Below are 15,753 nucleotides of genomic sequence, written 5' to 3'. Positions count from 1 at the left end.
AGAGAGAACAAGCATACGCAGGCTCCCCTGGAGGCCAGAAGAGAGTGCCGGGGCTCTTGCAGCTGGAGTTACAGGCATTTGTGAGCTGCCTGGTAGGGATGCAGGAAACCTAAAATTTTCCTGCTAGAACAGCAAGAGCTCTTAACCCCTGAGCCATGCTCTGGCCCCCGTTGTGACTTGAAATATAGTCTTTGATGTAATAGCCTTTGTGAGAGATGATTTAGTCCAATTGGAGGCTAATGTGGGTATTTCGAGTTAAGGATATGCTAAGAGGATTGCTATGCAACTTAGAAGCTTTCAATCCCAAGCATTTGCAACTTTTCCTGTTGCTAAGGCAAAATACCCAATAAAAGGAAGGTTAGGCAGGGAAACTGCTTCACAGTTTGAAAGCAGAGTTCAGCGAGGTGGGGTGGGCACAGCCTCAGGACCACAAGGCTGCGGGCCACTGGCACCTTCGATTAGAAGGTAGAGAGATGAGTGCTGAGGCCCACACCTTTCTCCTTTTCCCTGTGTCATCTGCACTGTGCCCCAGTCTATGCCCGGTACCAACCCACATTCAGGATGAGTCTTCCATCTTAGGGTAAGCCCTTCTGGAGACTCCCTCCCAGACAAGCTGAAATGTGCCCCCCCCCAGGGGACTCCAGATCCCATCAAGTTGACATGATCAGTTTATTACCAGGATGCTTTCCTACCATGAGCTGAGGAGACCCCGCATGGGCAGCTAAATGTTTAGACATTTTAGGGTCACTCTGCATCCCAGGCTTCCTTCAAACTCATGGTAAACCTCCTGCCTCTGCCTCCTAAGTTCTAGAATTACAGTGTGAGTTGCCTTAGCTGCCTTTGAAACAGTGAAGTTTGCTGTGTTGAAGTCACTGAACTATCTCCTGAGAGACATGCTGAACTTAAACTTAGCATAGTCAGGCAGACTACGTCAGTCTTGGGAGAGAGCTGGTCATCTAAAAATCCTTTACTTCTTGTAAAATGTGGAGGGGGGCTTGTTTGCTGTGTTTCGATGCCATTCTGGTATCGAGATGTTTCCAGCAGAGAGCTTTCTGGTCAAAGACGACCCGGAAGACACACAACACCCTAGCAGAGGTACCGAAGTTCCTAATTTTCAAAGTGACTTTTATGTATTTTGTGCCTTCCAAGGTTTATAGTTTCACATGACTGATACATTTGAGGGACTGGGACTCTGCCTTCATATGTGTACGAACCAAAAGCCTTGGATTTCAACCTGGGTTGAAGAAAAGCTAATGAGGAAGTGTTACTTATGTACCAAGAAACCTGGACCAGGCTGCTTTGCCCAGAACCTTCCACAGTGGTCTGAGAAGTTAATGACAGCCTCGGCGGGTGTGCCTCCTGGCCACACTGTCCTGAGAGTCATTCTGCTATACAAAGGATCTCCCTTCTTGTGGCTTACTGTCCCCACGGCATGCTGGGCTGTTATTCTCCGTCCTTTGTCTTCTGGGCTGCGCATCCCATGCCAACAATTGCTATGCTGGGTCACAATCTGCGTCTCCACACACCCTGGGTGCCAATAGCTCCAGCCTTTGCTCTGAGCACTGAAACCCTTCAGGATCTGTGGAACAAAGAAAGAGAATGGAGCATAACCAGGACAGAGGTGAAGGCGCGTTGAGTCCTCCATTTCGTGTTCCTTGAGGACAGGACTCAGATCCAATTGATTCATCTGTGTGGGGAACCGAAACTGACCTTTTCACCTGAAAAAGGTGTAAAATCTTTGAAACTCCCTTGCTCCATTCCCCCAGCCATCATGGAGTTGGCATGTGATCCTCTTCGCCTCCTCCACGCACCCCATCGCGTCTCCGACATGACCCCGTAGACTCAAGGCCAACAGCATCTACAGCATGCAAGATGTCATCTTCCCCCAAACCTCTAAGCCCAGTCACGTGTGGTGAAAACCTGACCTGAGGGACTCACGCACGACCTGAGGGATATTGTTTAAACAGTTTCAAGGTCGTGATCATGATTAGTACATGAAGTGCCCCTGCAGCTTCCCTACAGACAGTCATATGCTGAAGGCTTGGTCCCCAGACGGCGGCTTCCATCAGAGGCCAGACTCAGACCACTGACCTGGGCAGTAGATGGACCCTTGATTGGCTCTTGACATGATGGCTTTCTTGGGATATGGTAGGGCGTGGGTGGGGTCTAGTTGACAGGAGTCAAACCAAGCACATGTCCTGGGAAGGTGTATTAAGCCTTGCCTTCTCCGCGTCCCTGTCTCTGCTCCCAGGCCAACGCGAAGTAAGCAGTGTTGCTGTCTCATCTGATGTCCTCCTCACCACCGACCCACAGTGATGGAGGCGCTGACCAGAGACTGTGAGCCAAAACAAACCTTCCCCTCTGCAAGGTCCCCCGGGTTGTGTGTTATAGCAACAAAAAGTCCAACATATCCTTCTGAAAAAATAAAATGTCACTGACAAGACGAGTCTAAGGAGACATTAACCTAAATACAATATGGTGTCCTGGTCAAGGCCCCAGGGGAAGGCAGATAAGCTGTCGTGTGTCGTTGGGAGGGGACCAGTGTTCTCTCCAGTCCGTGACAGATCCGACCCATGGAAACAGGTGCCTTGAGCAGAGGAAACTGGGTGAGAGCCTTCTGGAAGTTCTGCATTGGCTCGGCAACTCATTTTGTAAATATAAGATGATCTTAAGAGGATTTGCTAAAGAATTAGAGCCTCAGAAATGAGGAGACAGCCTGGCCCGCCAAGTGACTGCCCTGTAAGCATGAGGGCCCGAGCTCAGTTTTCCAACAGGTAAATAAAATAAAAATTCAAAACATTGAGCGTGGTGTGTGAGCATGGTGTGTCAGCGTGGTGTGTGAGTGTGGCGTGTGACCATGGTTGTGTGAGTGTGGTGTGTGAGTGTGGCATGTGACCATGGTTGTGTGAGCGTGGCATGTGAGCGTGGCGTGTGAGCGTGGTGTGTGAACATGGTTGTGTGAGCGTGGCATGTGAGCGTGGCGTGTGAGCGTGGTGTGTGAGTGTGGCATATGAGTGTGGTGCATGAGTGTGGCGTCTAAGTGTGGTGTGTGAGCATGGTGTGTGAGCACAATTGTGAGCGTGGTGTGTGAGCGTGGTGTATAAGCATGGTGGTATGTGAGCGTGGTGCGTGAGCATAGTGTGCCTGTAATCCCAGCACCAAGGAGGCAGAGACAGGTGGATCTCTGGGGCTCCTGGGCCAACCTACTCAGTGGGATTTAACAGAAGACCCTGTCTCAAAGGAAAAGACGACTATCACCCAAGAAACAAGCCCTGAGGTGGTCCTCTGGTCCCCACATACATGTTCCCATGCACACGCACCGTTACATGCATGAACACGTACATACAAAGGAATCCATCATTCGAAGGGAGGTGCTCTGTTTCATTCTAACTGATAGAAAAGTAGTCTGTCCAGGGGAGTTCAAGTAATTGTCTCCTCACCAGATTGTCATCCTAGCAATTTCTCAGTACCTGCTTCTGTTAACCCCCGAGCCCCCAAGAATTAGCTCATGAAAGAAGAGCTTGGTGAGGCAATTTCCCTGTTCAGAAGCCCAAGAGACCCAAACTGCTCTGAGGGAAAAAAGAAGTATATCTCTAGGCTCTGGGGGCCGAGTGTCTGTCTTGGTGATTCGGTCACAGAATGCTCCATGGGAGAGGAACGTCCTGACGTTGCTCTGAGGGATACCTCCTTACCATCTAGAACCTGTTTAAGTCCTGGCTGCCTGAACAAGTTGGAAAAACAGTCATGCTTCACTGGGGCCTGGGTAGCAGGAAGCCATCTGGAGTAACCTCCAACTCCAGAAAGACACCAAATCTTCTGCTCCTCCAAGAAGTCAAAGGCCCACAGCTGCTTCCAATCAGGACAGCCGACTTTCCACCAGAGCCCTGAGTTCTCACACATTCCCCTCGCTAGATCTTCAAAGCCCAGTTCCTTCGCCCAGTGCAAGGAAAAACACACATGTCCTTCCAAGATCCGGCTCTCACTTGTGCCTCCTCCCCTCCCTAAAATGCCTCCGTGTCCCCAGGTCCTCAGACACCTCTATCCTCACCCACAAGGACGCCTCACAGGGACGCCTCTGTCCCGGCACTTGCATCCACCTCCCAACATCGTTTTCTTTCTGTCCACAGTAACGTGGCCATTGCTCCCTCCCCCCACAGCCGGCTCCTGTCTCTAAGGTTTCATTGCTCCCTCCTTTATTCCTGGCTTCATCTGCGTCCCGGTGAGTGATAGAGTCAGGAATGAGACCATGAGACCAACAGGTTTGCCTGGGATTTGCCACCTAAAGAGCAGAGGGCCAGCCCTCTTCAACAAAAGGCTAAACTCCCTGACATCTGTATTCAAGGTGTCCCAGTCCACTGTGTGGCTTCAGGTCACTGCCTACTGTACGAGGTTAGCGCAGGCCTCTGCCTCTTCTGCTCTCAGAAGTGGCCCTCGTTGGCCAACACGGTGACAGTAGAATCTGAGAAAATCAGCACCAGCTGCAGATACGGGGCTCCCTGCTCTCCAGTGTGCAGCTTGAACATCTTATTATTTCTTCCTTATTTCTACAAAGATCTGGCTATGGGAAAGGGACCTGTGACACGAACCCATCCACTCGTTCTCCGTGAAGCTGCAGATGTCCCCGTTACACTGTGTACCGCTGGAGGAACACGTACTTTTCCTCCTCCATCACTGTTACCACCCATGACACAGTCTGGGAAAAGCATCTTGAGTACAGACGTGCATGTCAGTAAACACATCCCGTGGGAGCGAAAAAGTGCAACCATAGCACTGCGGATCACCCTCAGTGGTTCCAGCACCCCCAACAAGTGGCTACCCAACAGGACTGTGTGCTGTCCCTGTGAAACCAGAACAAAAGCTCACCTTTGGTTTGCTGGCTTGAGTGCTGCTGCTGGATGCCTGGACTTGGAGTGTCTTTAGCTCTGGGGAGCAAGGCCATTCATACTCATTTTATAGAGAAGGACACTAAAGGTTGTGAGATGGGGGTCATCACTCCTAATCACTTCACTGTTGAGGAAAGGCACATTTGGCTGAGTCTTGCCCAACGACAGGGCCCAGGTCTATCACCTCCAAACTTGCCTACCAGTATCTGTGTGCTTAGAGCTGGGGCTCTGTCAAGACCCACTCCACCTTCAAGAGGTCTGCTGCTCTCGCTCCCACGGCGGCCAGATGCAGCAGCCCAGGGCTGGGAGTTCTCTTCATCTGGCTTGAATTAGCATGAGATCAGGCCATGGAGATGCTGTTTGTGCCATACTGGGGAAGTGAGGCTTATTTTCTTTATTCATTTATTTTCCTTTGCTATCAACTTTGGCTACCAAATCCTCTTTTGTAGAACCTTCCTGATCTTTCCAAAATTACACAGGATGAGAGGGATTTGCTGCTCCCTCGGAGAGCCTGCCCTGAAGGGCTGGCTTCCAGGGTCTCAAGGACAGATGGAGGGAGGCAGAGGCCTTCTTGACCTTTGCTCTCCTTTTCCCACAGCATTTGGGTTGGCAAGGATCACCCACGGCTCCAACACCAGTGTCCACACACCTCTGTAAGTAGTTTCCCAAACTGGACACGTTGAAATCCCCCCCCCCCCATAAACATTACTTTGCTCACTGGTGTGGGAAACTCCTGACCAAAGCTGCTTAAGGAGGGGAGGGTTTGCTTGGGCTCACGGTTCGAGGGTGTGGTCCGTCAAGATGGGGGCAGCATGATGGCGGGACAGTGAGACAGCTGGCCACAGTGCATCCACCGTCAGGCGCTCAGCTCGCTTTCTCCTTTTCATTCAGCCTGGAAGCCAAGCCGTGTGCCCCCACACGGAGCAGGTCAGGCAATTGGTGCACATATGTGAGAACCAAAGTTCAGCTTCTCAGAAACTCATGTAAATAGAAGGTTAGTGTGATAACCTGACTGTAATTCCAGCTCAGGGCAGCAGAGGTGGGACTCCCCTGAGTAAGCTGGTAAGACGAGCTGTAGCCATGGCTTCCATGTTTGATGAAGAACATGGGAGACGAATAAGGTGGGAGAGCCATCAAGATGAGTCTTAGAATTTCTGTTGCTGCGATGAAACACCATGACCAAAAAGCAAGTTGGAAGGAAAGGATTTATTTGATTTATATTTCCACATCACTGTTCATCACCGGAGGAAGGCAGGACACGAACTCAAGCAGGGCATGGAGGGGGCTGCTTACTGGCTTGCTTTTCTAGGCTTGCTTAGCCCGCTTTCTGTGAGAACTCAGGGCCAGCGGCCCAGGACTGACAGCACCCACTAAGGGCTGGGCCCTCCCGTATCAATCACTAATTGAGAATCTCGTGGAGACAGTCCCTCAGCTGAGGCTCCTTCCTCTGATGACGCTAGCTTGTGTCAAGTTGACGCACAAAACCAGTCAGTGTACCATGATTCCCAGCATGGACCTCAGGCTTCATAAGCACGTACACACGCGTGCATATGCGTATGCTCCACACAGGGGTCCATACACATACAAACACATGCATGCACACTAAACATGCATACAGATGAAAATGGTAAAAGGAAAAAGCGGGGAGGATCTTGAGAGGTGCATGAAGGGGCCTCCTAGATGTTGGGGGGGGGTCTCTCTTGGAGTGTAGGGCTGTGCCTGTAGACCGGTAAGGTCCAACACGGAATACGCTTGGATCTGCCTGCACATGTTGTCTGTGTGTCTGTATATACACAGCAACAGCAGAAGCAAAGGGATGGGGGACAATGTGCTTGGGTGCTGAGACCCCTAGCCAAACAGCAGTCCCCTTAGCAAGGAAGAGTGTCTCCAGAGTCACTCCCCAAATCTGGGCCCAGATCTCTGCATTCTCCAAGGCCAGTTATGAATTAGGGGGAAAAAAAGATTGGGAATGCAATAAATACGTTACATGTTAAATATTAATGGCATTTTTTCCTGTAGGTGCGACTGATTGAATCTGGAGTGTTTACTTATGTTTGGGGCATGGTGGTAATGAGTTAAATCCCCATGCTTTCTTCTGGGTGCCATCCAGGGCAGAAACTCTATTCCGTATAGGTAGCAGAGTTAAAGCCGTGGAGTATATGACAGAACCTCACAAATTGCCAAGCGTTATGCAAATGGAGCGAGATGTTATCGTCTTCCCCGGGTGTGAAGGTCTCTGGGGGGATGGATAGTGTCTTAGGCGACAAAGATCTATGCTTTTTCAGGGCTGAATTAATAATTCGCTTATGCTAATAAAACAAAGAAATGCAGTTGCCGGTGTTTCAAAAACAATCTCATTTCTTCTGTGAATTCTAATGTGACTCCCCCCGCCCAGCTCCTATTTTTCTTTTTGATTGGCAAATGCAAACATGTAAGGTGCTGCGAAGTACGTTAAGTCTGAAGAATAAATGGCCCATGGGCAAGGGAGGGGCTAAGAAGGAGAGGGGAGATGGAGGGGAAAAAGAGGAGGGGGCTGGATCTGAGAGAAGGGGAAAGTGTAGGAAGAGGGAGAGAGGGAAGAAGAAGGGGGAGGAAGGCAGGGACCATTTTATTTGGCTTCCAAAGGTACCCTAGTTGCAAGTCATTTTGATAAACTACCCACCATTTTTGAGAAAAGAAGCAAGGCCAAGAATGACCCGTGCCCCTTGCTGGAATGGCCATTTCATTTCCGTCTCCAGTGTACCCGCGTCTTTGGTTTGCTGTGAGCACACCTGGAGGCAATCCTTCACAAAGCAAACCAAGGAAGAGGCTGTCTGGTGGCCCCAGGGATTCTGAAGATCTCAGGATGGGCAGGTGGACATACTTAGCCACTGTGGGCAGCTTTCAGTCGTCGGAGGTGCTCTTGGATGGGGATTCAGGTCCTTAAAGAAATGTTCAGATACTCAATCTCAATTCCAAGGTGCTAGAACAGTGACTTTAGTGGCCCATGAAGGAGCTCTTGAAGAACGGGTAGGGGATAGCTCCATCTCCATAGCAGAGAGATGTCAATGCTTCATGGCTGTCCCAGCTCTTTGCGGGAACCCAGGCCTCCCTTTAACTGCCACGGTTATGCTTGGCTGGTAGAGATAGAAACCCAGATCCTGGAGGCCAAAGGCTGGGTCTAGAGGCCAGTTTTGCTGTTCCTCCCAGGTAACAACACAGAAGTTCTCAAAGGGGTGGTGTGGGGTCCCCGCTCTACACCCCTTTAGGAAGTGGGTTTACCATTTGTCCAGCGATGGTAAGAAGTAACCAGGATATAATCTGTGTGGAGAGTGGTGTCTTCCAGAAGCAACACGGAATGAAAACTCACAACAGACCTTAAAGAGAAGCACAGGCTGGAGAGGTGGCTGAGGGATTAAGAGCACTGGCTGCTCTTTCAGAGGACCCAGATTCAATCCCTAGCACCCACATGGTAGCTCACAACTGTCTGTAATGCCAATTCCAGTGGATTAGACACCCTGTCCTGACCACTGAGGGTACTGCATACATGCAATGCATAGATTTGCATGTAAGACACTCACACACATAAAATAAAATAATAGGGAATACATCTAAAACAGAAAAATTAAAGATATGTGCACACACAGTGAGCACTGTCTGTCTTTTCATGAGATTTTTTGAAAAATGTTGTTTTCTATTATAAAATATGTGGTGGACTTAGTATTGTTAGCTCGAAAGGGGTTAACAAACGAACTCACACGCTTCCATTTTAATTTAGAACCTAATAGGCACAGTAGCTATCCCATGATAGAGAGCTCAGAAATTATTTTTCTTCATTAATAGTCCTCAGTTGATCTACAAATTGTCATATATGATTTTTTTTTAGCTGATGCTTTTGGGGGTTTTTGGTTGTTTTTTAGGGTGTCAAGGACAACAACTATTCCACAGGGATGTCCTCAACCTGGGAGGTGTTTCTTATAGTTCCTTTTTCACTGGAGGAGAAACTGAGGCATGGAGGGGGACTCAGAACCAGTGTACACCCAAGGTGGGTCGATGGTGCAGGACAGCAAACCCAGGGGAGGTGTGGTGAGATCCAGGTTAGATTTTAGAGGGTTGTCTTCTATGAAAGCAAATCTTTCTCAGTGAAGGAGACTTAACTTCTTAACTCCTTAAGTCTCCTTCACAGAAATCTGTATAAACACAAGGAAAATTCTGGAAGCTTAAAAGAGAAGGTTCCAGTGACATTTGATGCTGAAGAAGTCATAATTAGAAAAAGTTCTCCCATGCTATACTTATCTTGACATTTAGAGAACTCCGGAATATCATTCAAAGTCAGACACGATCTACCTTTTGTCCCTTTGACTTCCAGGGAAGAAAATGGCTGAGAGCAACCTAAGGCACTTGTATTCAGCTGTGAAATCTATTCAGGCCAGAACCCCTGCGAGGGTGTTGAAGGGGGAAGGGAGAACTCTGCATGCATCTATAGAGCACAGCAAACTGGGACCCTCACAATGGCCAGGCGTCCGTACCCCCATGGCACCCACCCCTTGCTCTCTGATCGCACCTTTTACAAGGCTGATGGCTCTGCTCACACCATCTGCATGTGGCCCAGGTTCAGGGCCACAGCCTCCTCTCAGGTACCCCAGGCAGTCATCTGAAATTCATGCATCTGTAATTGAAGGCTATGTTTCCTCTCGCTGTGTAGGAAACCAATGAGGAGAGCCCACTGTGGGGACTAATAATGTAGTTCCCACCCCCACCCCAGCTCCTGGGTTTGGGGTAGCAGTCAATTCAATTTCCACCTTTAGGCTCCCTGCTGCTCCAAAGCATATCATTTTATTCGATCTGCCTGTAATTTCGCAAGAACTGATCATAAAGTCAGACTATAATCTGCAGTATACCCCCGCCCTGCAAGTTCTGTCTTCTTGTTGTCTCTTTCTTTCTCGGATAAAAGATGTTGTAATCCACACAGCAAGGTTTTGATAGTTCAGGCTTCACACCCCTGTCCCCGGCTACACCAGCCTCAGGCTCTGGCAAGGCACTGTGGCAGATGCGTCCCATGGGGTAGACCTCAGTGTTCCTTTCATTGCCCCTTGAGAGAACTGAGTTACCTGAGCAAGAGCTTGCGGATCATTTACAAGGGCCCCATGGGGGAGCATCAAACTTGGGGTTGGCTGCTCTAACCCAGGCAGAGACCTGGAGGCTGGGACCATGAGCCCAGCCCATCTTTATTACACACAGTCTTCCTGTTGCCTGTGAGCCACTGATGGCTTAAGATGCTCAACAGTCTGGACGCTCAGCAGTTTTCCTGAGTTAGACACCACTGTGTCCCTTCTGCTCCTAGCCTCCTAGCCCATACACACTGAAGACATTGTGTGTGTGAGGGGGCGGGGTCATCCTTCCTCTTCTTCTCTCAGCATGTGGGTCTTAGGGATCAAACTGAGGTTGAGAGTCTTAGCAGCAAGCCTCTTTCTTCACCTGCTGAGCCAGCTCGCCTGCCCAAAGCTAGTGCATTGTGAAGTGGTTTTTTCCCCACGAGCCCCTCGGTGGATGCGGACCATTTTTGATAAGCACCAAATAAAAGACGAGCCAGAGACACTGACCTATGAATTGGATTTTTAATTGAATGATCTCCACAGGGAAGAGCTCGGCTACTAATTGAAAAGATTAAGCTTTTCAAAGCCTAAATCTATGTTAAACAAAGTGTGAGCTGAACAAAGTAAATCAGGCCAGTGAGGGCCTTGAGTGAATCCCAAGGAGTACCACAAACCCCTCAACCTGCTCCCCCCACCACAGGTAGGTATTTCCAGAACTCTCTTCTGCTGTTCTCTGAAGAAAGACTGTGGGAACAACAGCGGAGTGCATACAGACTCACATATGAATCTACGCTTCTAGAGTTTTCCTAGATTTCAACCCACTTAAATTTTGTCCCTATGTCCCTAGAGACATTCTTTATGTTATGAGCCCTATAAGACGCGACAGTGGGGCAGACATTTGGAACCTTCTAGATGTCAGAGGAGCCTTCCATATCTGTTCATACAGATGACGGCAAAACTTCAAGGTCATACGAGACATCTCTACCTTTGTTGTATAGTTTATGAACTGAGGTTTTCAAATCTTGTGGTTGACTGGCCCTTTCTGAGTTCCATTTCATCATCTAGACTGTTCCATTTAGATGCACTCTTGTGGAAATTACACAGATCAGCATAAATGAGATAGCAAGACAAAAGCCCAAAGAGGTGTGCGGGGAACTTGGCTCAGCTCCTTCAGTAACAATGAATGAAGATGTTTTCAACCCAGCTGCATTCATTCCCAGGGACATTAGAATCTCTCTAGGTTAATGGCCATTTACGTTCAAGCCAGGACTGGAACTTATCTCAACGGAGTCACCGTTGGATGTGTGCAAGGCCCTGGCAGTCATAAAAACAACAACGAATTTGAAGCCAACTTCTAGCAATCCAGTTTCATGGAAACCTCTGTTACGGGTCCTCCAAGCATGGTATAAAGTCTTGGTTACAATGTTTAGGATAAATCTGTCTCAACTCTTCCCTCAATGTCCTCTAGAACTGGCCCACGTCCCCGCAGATCCACCTCCAGCTTCTCTACCCTGCACCATATCCAGGCCGCGTTACTCTTTCAGTTCCTCCAACTCCAAGCTCTCTCCACACGGGAAAACCGTTTCCTTCATCTTGATTTCTTTTTCAGAGTCATGCCTGAAGCACTCCTTATTCTGTGGGTGACTCCAGCGGTCTCCTCTGCTCTCATATGGCATGGTTTCTTTCGAGAATTTACCATACGCTGTAAATAAATCAAGTGTAACATTTGCTTAATGATGCCTCCTTGAGGCTGCACCTGGTTGGAAGATGGCAGATCTTTGGTGGGGATTGGCAGGATAACGAAATGCTGGGAGGAAAGGGGAACAAAAGTAAGGAAAGAAAAAAGGGAGGCAGGAGGGAGGAAAGGTAGGAGAAAGAGACGAAGGAGGGTGAGGCGGGAGGGTGATCCTCAGTGGAAGCTCATTATGGTGAGACACACATACTGTGAGATGCTACCTAGGTCTCTATTAGCAACAGACTACAGCCCCATCTGCTGGGAGGGCCTTCTGCCCCCTACCTTCAGCCACTGGCTTCTTCAAATACAGAAAGCTGCCTCCCTAGGTTACACGTCTTTCTAGGCGGTCCCATAATCTCATCCTGTGAGATGACAGAAGCAAGGGTCTAGAGTCCAAGTCTAGCCAGGTTGAAGAGTCCTTTAGGCTCTGGAGCATCCTTGGTTGGTCAAAACTGTGGTTATCTATGTCAGCATCTTTATCCAACAATCCTCCTTCCCCAGCCTCCTTTGCTAAACTGTGGGTACCAATGAGTTCCCCAGTAAAACTCACATACATACTGACTTCCCCTTTATCCCAATTCCCTGGGAACTTGACCAGAAACCCTTGTTGATCCTTGTAAGTAATTCAAGGCCCTTTCTTTGCAAATGGATGCTCTCCAAGGCCTAGGGTAAACCAGCCCCTTCCACACACACACGCAAGAGTCGGGCTCCAGGTGGGAAAAAACCAGCATGTAATATTCCTAGCTGCACCTGTAGCTAGAATTATAATGATTTAGAAAGAGGAAAAAAAACCTGAGAAGAAATGGCCTTTCTGAGAGCACTTTTGGAATCAGTAATGAGATATCTAAAAGTTTTTCTCTCATAGTTGAAAGCGATTTTTAAGAGTAGAAAAGTCACAAAAAATGTAGCCCGGTCCCTGGCAACATACTAAATAACCAATCAATGTTTTTTGAAACAATGAAGGCTTCTTTTCTTGTTCCCTTTTCTCCCTTCAAAATTTAAGACCAGAAAAAACATAATAAGATGAACCTATTCAGCCCCGTATGGCTATTTTCTCCAAATCACTTGTTTTTAGCACAAAAGGGATAACTACCTGACATGCATTTTTTCCATTATTTTCTTTGTGCGGGAGGTTTTTAAATTAATTTATGCTCTTTCAGCATCAGGTTGCCTCCTAATTGAGGATGCAAAGTGCCAAAGGCTTCCTGGTGACGTCCTCCCGCTCACATCTCCCTTTGTCTGCTCGTATAATCTCTACCAGAGAGCCAAAGGAACGCAACAGAAGTACGTAAGTTATGAGACCCCGGAGGAACCATGGGCAGCTCCTTGAATCTAAATATCTTTAGGGAACTTTCATTTTTGCAGACTCAAACACAATGGAACATTTGGGGGCAGCGGAGAGTTCAGATAATTTTACTTTCTGGGTAACTTTCCAGTTACCCAGAAGCCCATCGATGTTTTCAAACTCCGAAGCAGAGCACTGTAGCTCAATCCTAAAGGGTCTTATTAATGAAAGCCCGGAGTCAGATGTTAGGGGGTGAAAGCTGAAAGATCAGAGAAGCAGAGCCGCTGGCCACTAGTTCTCACCTCTGCAAACCCCTCAGAGTGAATGGGGTATCTGTCTCTACAAGTCCTCAGCCTGAGTGCCTCTGGCTCCTGTCTCCTCCTGCTTTGTATTCCTGTCTCCAACTCCCTAGTGCTGGGATAAAGGTGTGTGCCTCCACCGCCTGGCTCTATTTCTCTTTGTATTCCTGTCTCCAACTCCCTAGTGCTGGGACAAAGGTGTTCGCCTCCACCGCCTGGCTCTGCTTCTCTTTTAGACTGATTCAACCCCATGACCTTGGACTCCTGATCTTTCTGCTTCGTCCTCCCAAGTGCTGGAATTAAAAGTGTGTACCACCACTGCCTGGCCTCTATGGGTAACTAGCAGCTAGCTCCACCCTCTGATCTCCAGGCAAGCTTTAGTTATCACAAACAAACAAAACATCACCACAAAACATAGTGGAAAACCTGAGAGGGTGAATGTGGCCTTTGTAGAAATGGTAGGCACAGGGCTGTTGCCCTGGTGTCAGCAACAGTTTTTGCTTCGTGCTCAGGGCACAGCAAATCCCTCTTGGGCTCAGTCTTCCCTGAATGAAGGAAGGTGCCAGCCGAAGACATGTATCAACACAACCAAACCCAAGGAGCCCACGGGTGCTCACGACCAGAACGCACCAAGGTGCGTTGCACTGAGAGAGCTGTAGAGTCTGTGTTGCCCTGTGTTTCTTGGGGACACTCGACCCTCTGATTAAAGCTGTGTCAGGCATGTCTGTTTGGTGTTGGATGGTTACCGCTAATTGTCAGCCTAGCAGGGTCTAGAGTCACCTAGGACACAAGCTTCTAGATGTGTCTATGAGGGATGCGGACTGCACCGTTCCACAAGCTGGAGCCAGCCCGGAGCGCCATCTCTCTCTGCTTCTCTGCAGACACAATATGACCAGCTGCCTCAAGCTGCCTTGACTGTCCCATACCTTCAAACTGGGACCCAAAATACACCTTCCGAAGTTTCCTTTGCCAGGTGTGTTGTCATAGCAATGGGACGGTAGTAGATGGGCAGCTATTGACTGTGTCCGGCTATGGGAAAACAACAAACAGCCCCGAGTTACCTTCCTTTCTCCTAAATCTGTTTCCTCAAGGAAAAATGGAAAATGGGCATCAGTAAGCCAGAGCTGGGGTTTGGTCTGGACCAGGAGCAGGGACACTGCAGAGCGAATGGAATGAGCTGTTTGGCGGTGGTTGGTGGATTGCAAGCTTGAGTCCTTATGCCAGGACTTCTCTCATCACCAGGGGCAGCGCAATCCAGGATCTTCTTCGTGAGCTGTAGGGCACTAAGCAAAATCTACCACCCCTCCCTACAGTGCTGAGGTGCCTCGGCACCAAGTGACAGGCGCTGTCTCCAGACATTACCCAGTATCCTCTGGGTGGCACAGTGTTTCCCTCACGACCAGCATGACCTGCAAGGGTGATGGCCGCTTTCCCTGGGAAAAAAGAATTAGGAAGCAGCACAGCCGGTACTGTGCGCTTGGAGTTTTGTTCAAGAAGTCAGACCTGAGGCGGTGCTGCCGGGGGCCTCACAGCTGCCAGGGGCCAGCAGGCTGGGTACTTGGGAATCATCCTTCAAACCAATGTAATCCTGCGTCACCATGCAGGAACTCCATGACCACTAGGACAAATCGGCAGTACCAGGAGGACCATTAGAACTCTAAAGAGCAAATGTCATTTGCCACCTTCTCAGTTTCTCTCCAGGGTAGCTGAGGGCGTTGGCAGGAAGCAGGAGCGAAGTGGGTCTGGATGCTTGGAGCAATAGCTCATTCTCAGCTGAAAAAAAAATGTATATTTGCATCAAATAGCTTAATTTTGCTAAAGACACAACCATGTATCGCTCATTCTCATACATCTTTTTCATTCTCACATCCTCATGCCTGCTGCAGACACAGGACTGTGATGCCTACTGGTCAGAACAACAAGAAGATGAAGTCACTTACAATGGAGCTGAGATGTTATATCGATGTACACAGTGCATACGCTGAGGGTAGCCTCACGTCTGAGGTCAAAAGCAAGGCTGTGCGTCTAGAGACAATATGATCCCCTTTTGGGACCACTCACTCACATAAGGGCTCAAAACAAAAATCTACCAACTCATGAGGTGAGATAGCCATGAACCAACCCTGGGATGCTCAGTGATGAGGGACATTGAATTTGCCTCTGGCAGAAACTGAAAACAAGTCTGTCCCTGGGGGAGACAAAGGACCCAGATGCCACCGAGTGAGTCTTTCTGCGGTGCCAGCCCGATGATCAGCAAGCCAGAAGCGAGCAGGAGGCTCAGAAGCTGCTCACCACAGCTGTTACTGTGGCCAAATCCAACTGCTTTACGTTTAGAGGCAAAGGAAGGATGGAGGTAGGCAGGCCTGAGCACTGAGGGAGTGCAGGAACACCTAGTTACATAGTCATTGGCAAGAAGTTCTCCTCCATTCACCAACCAAACAACTAGAACTTACTACCGAAAGAAATCCACTTGCAA

The sequence above is a fragment of the Microtus pennsylvanicus genome, chromosome 2 (assembly GCF_037038515.1).
Source record: "Microtus pennsylvanicus isolate mMicPen1 chromosome 2, mMicPen1.hap1, whole genome shotgun sequence".
Taxonomy (NCBI): Eukaryota; Metazoa; Chordata; class Mammalia; order Rodentia; family Cricetidae; genus Microtus; species Microtus pennsylvanicus.
This window is presented reverse-complemented; position numbering follows the sequence as displayed.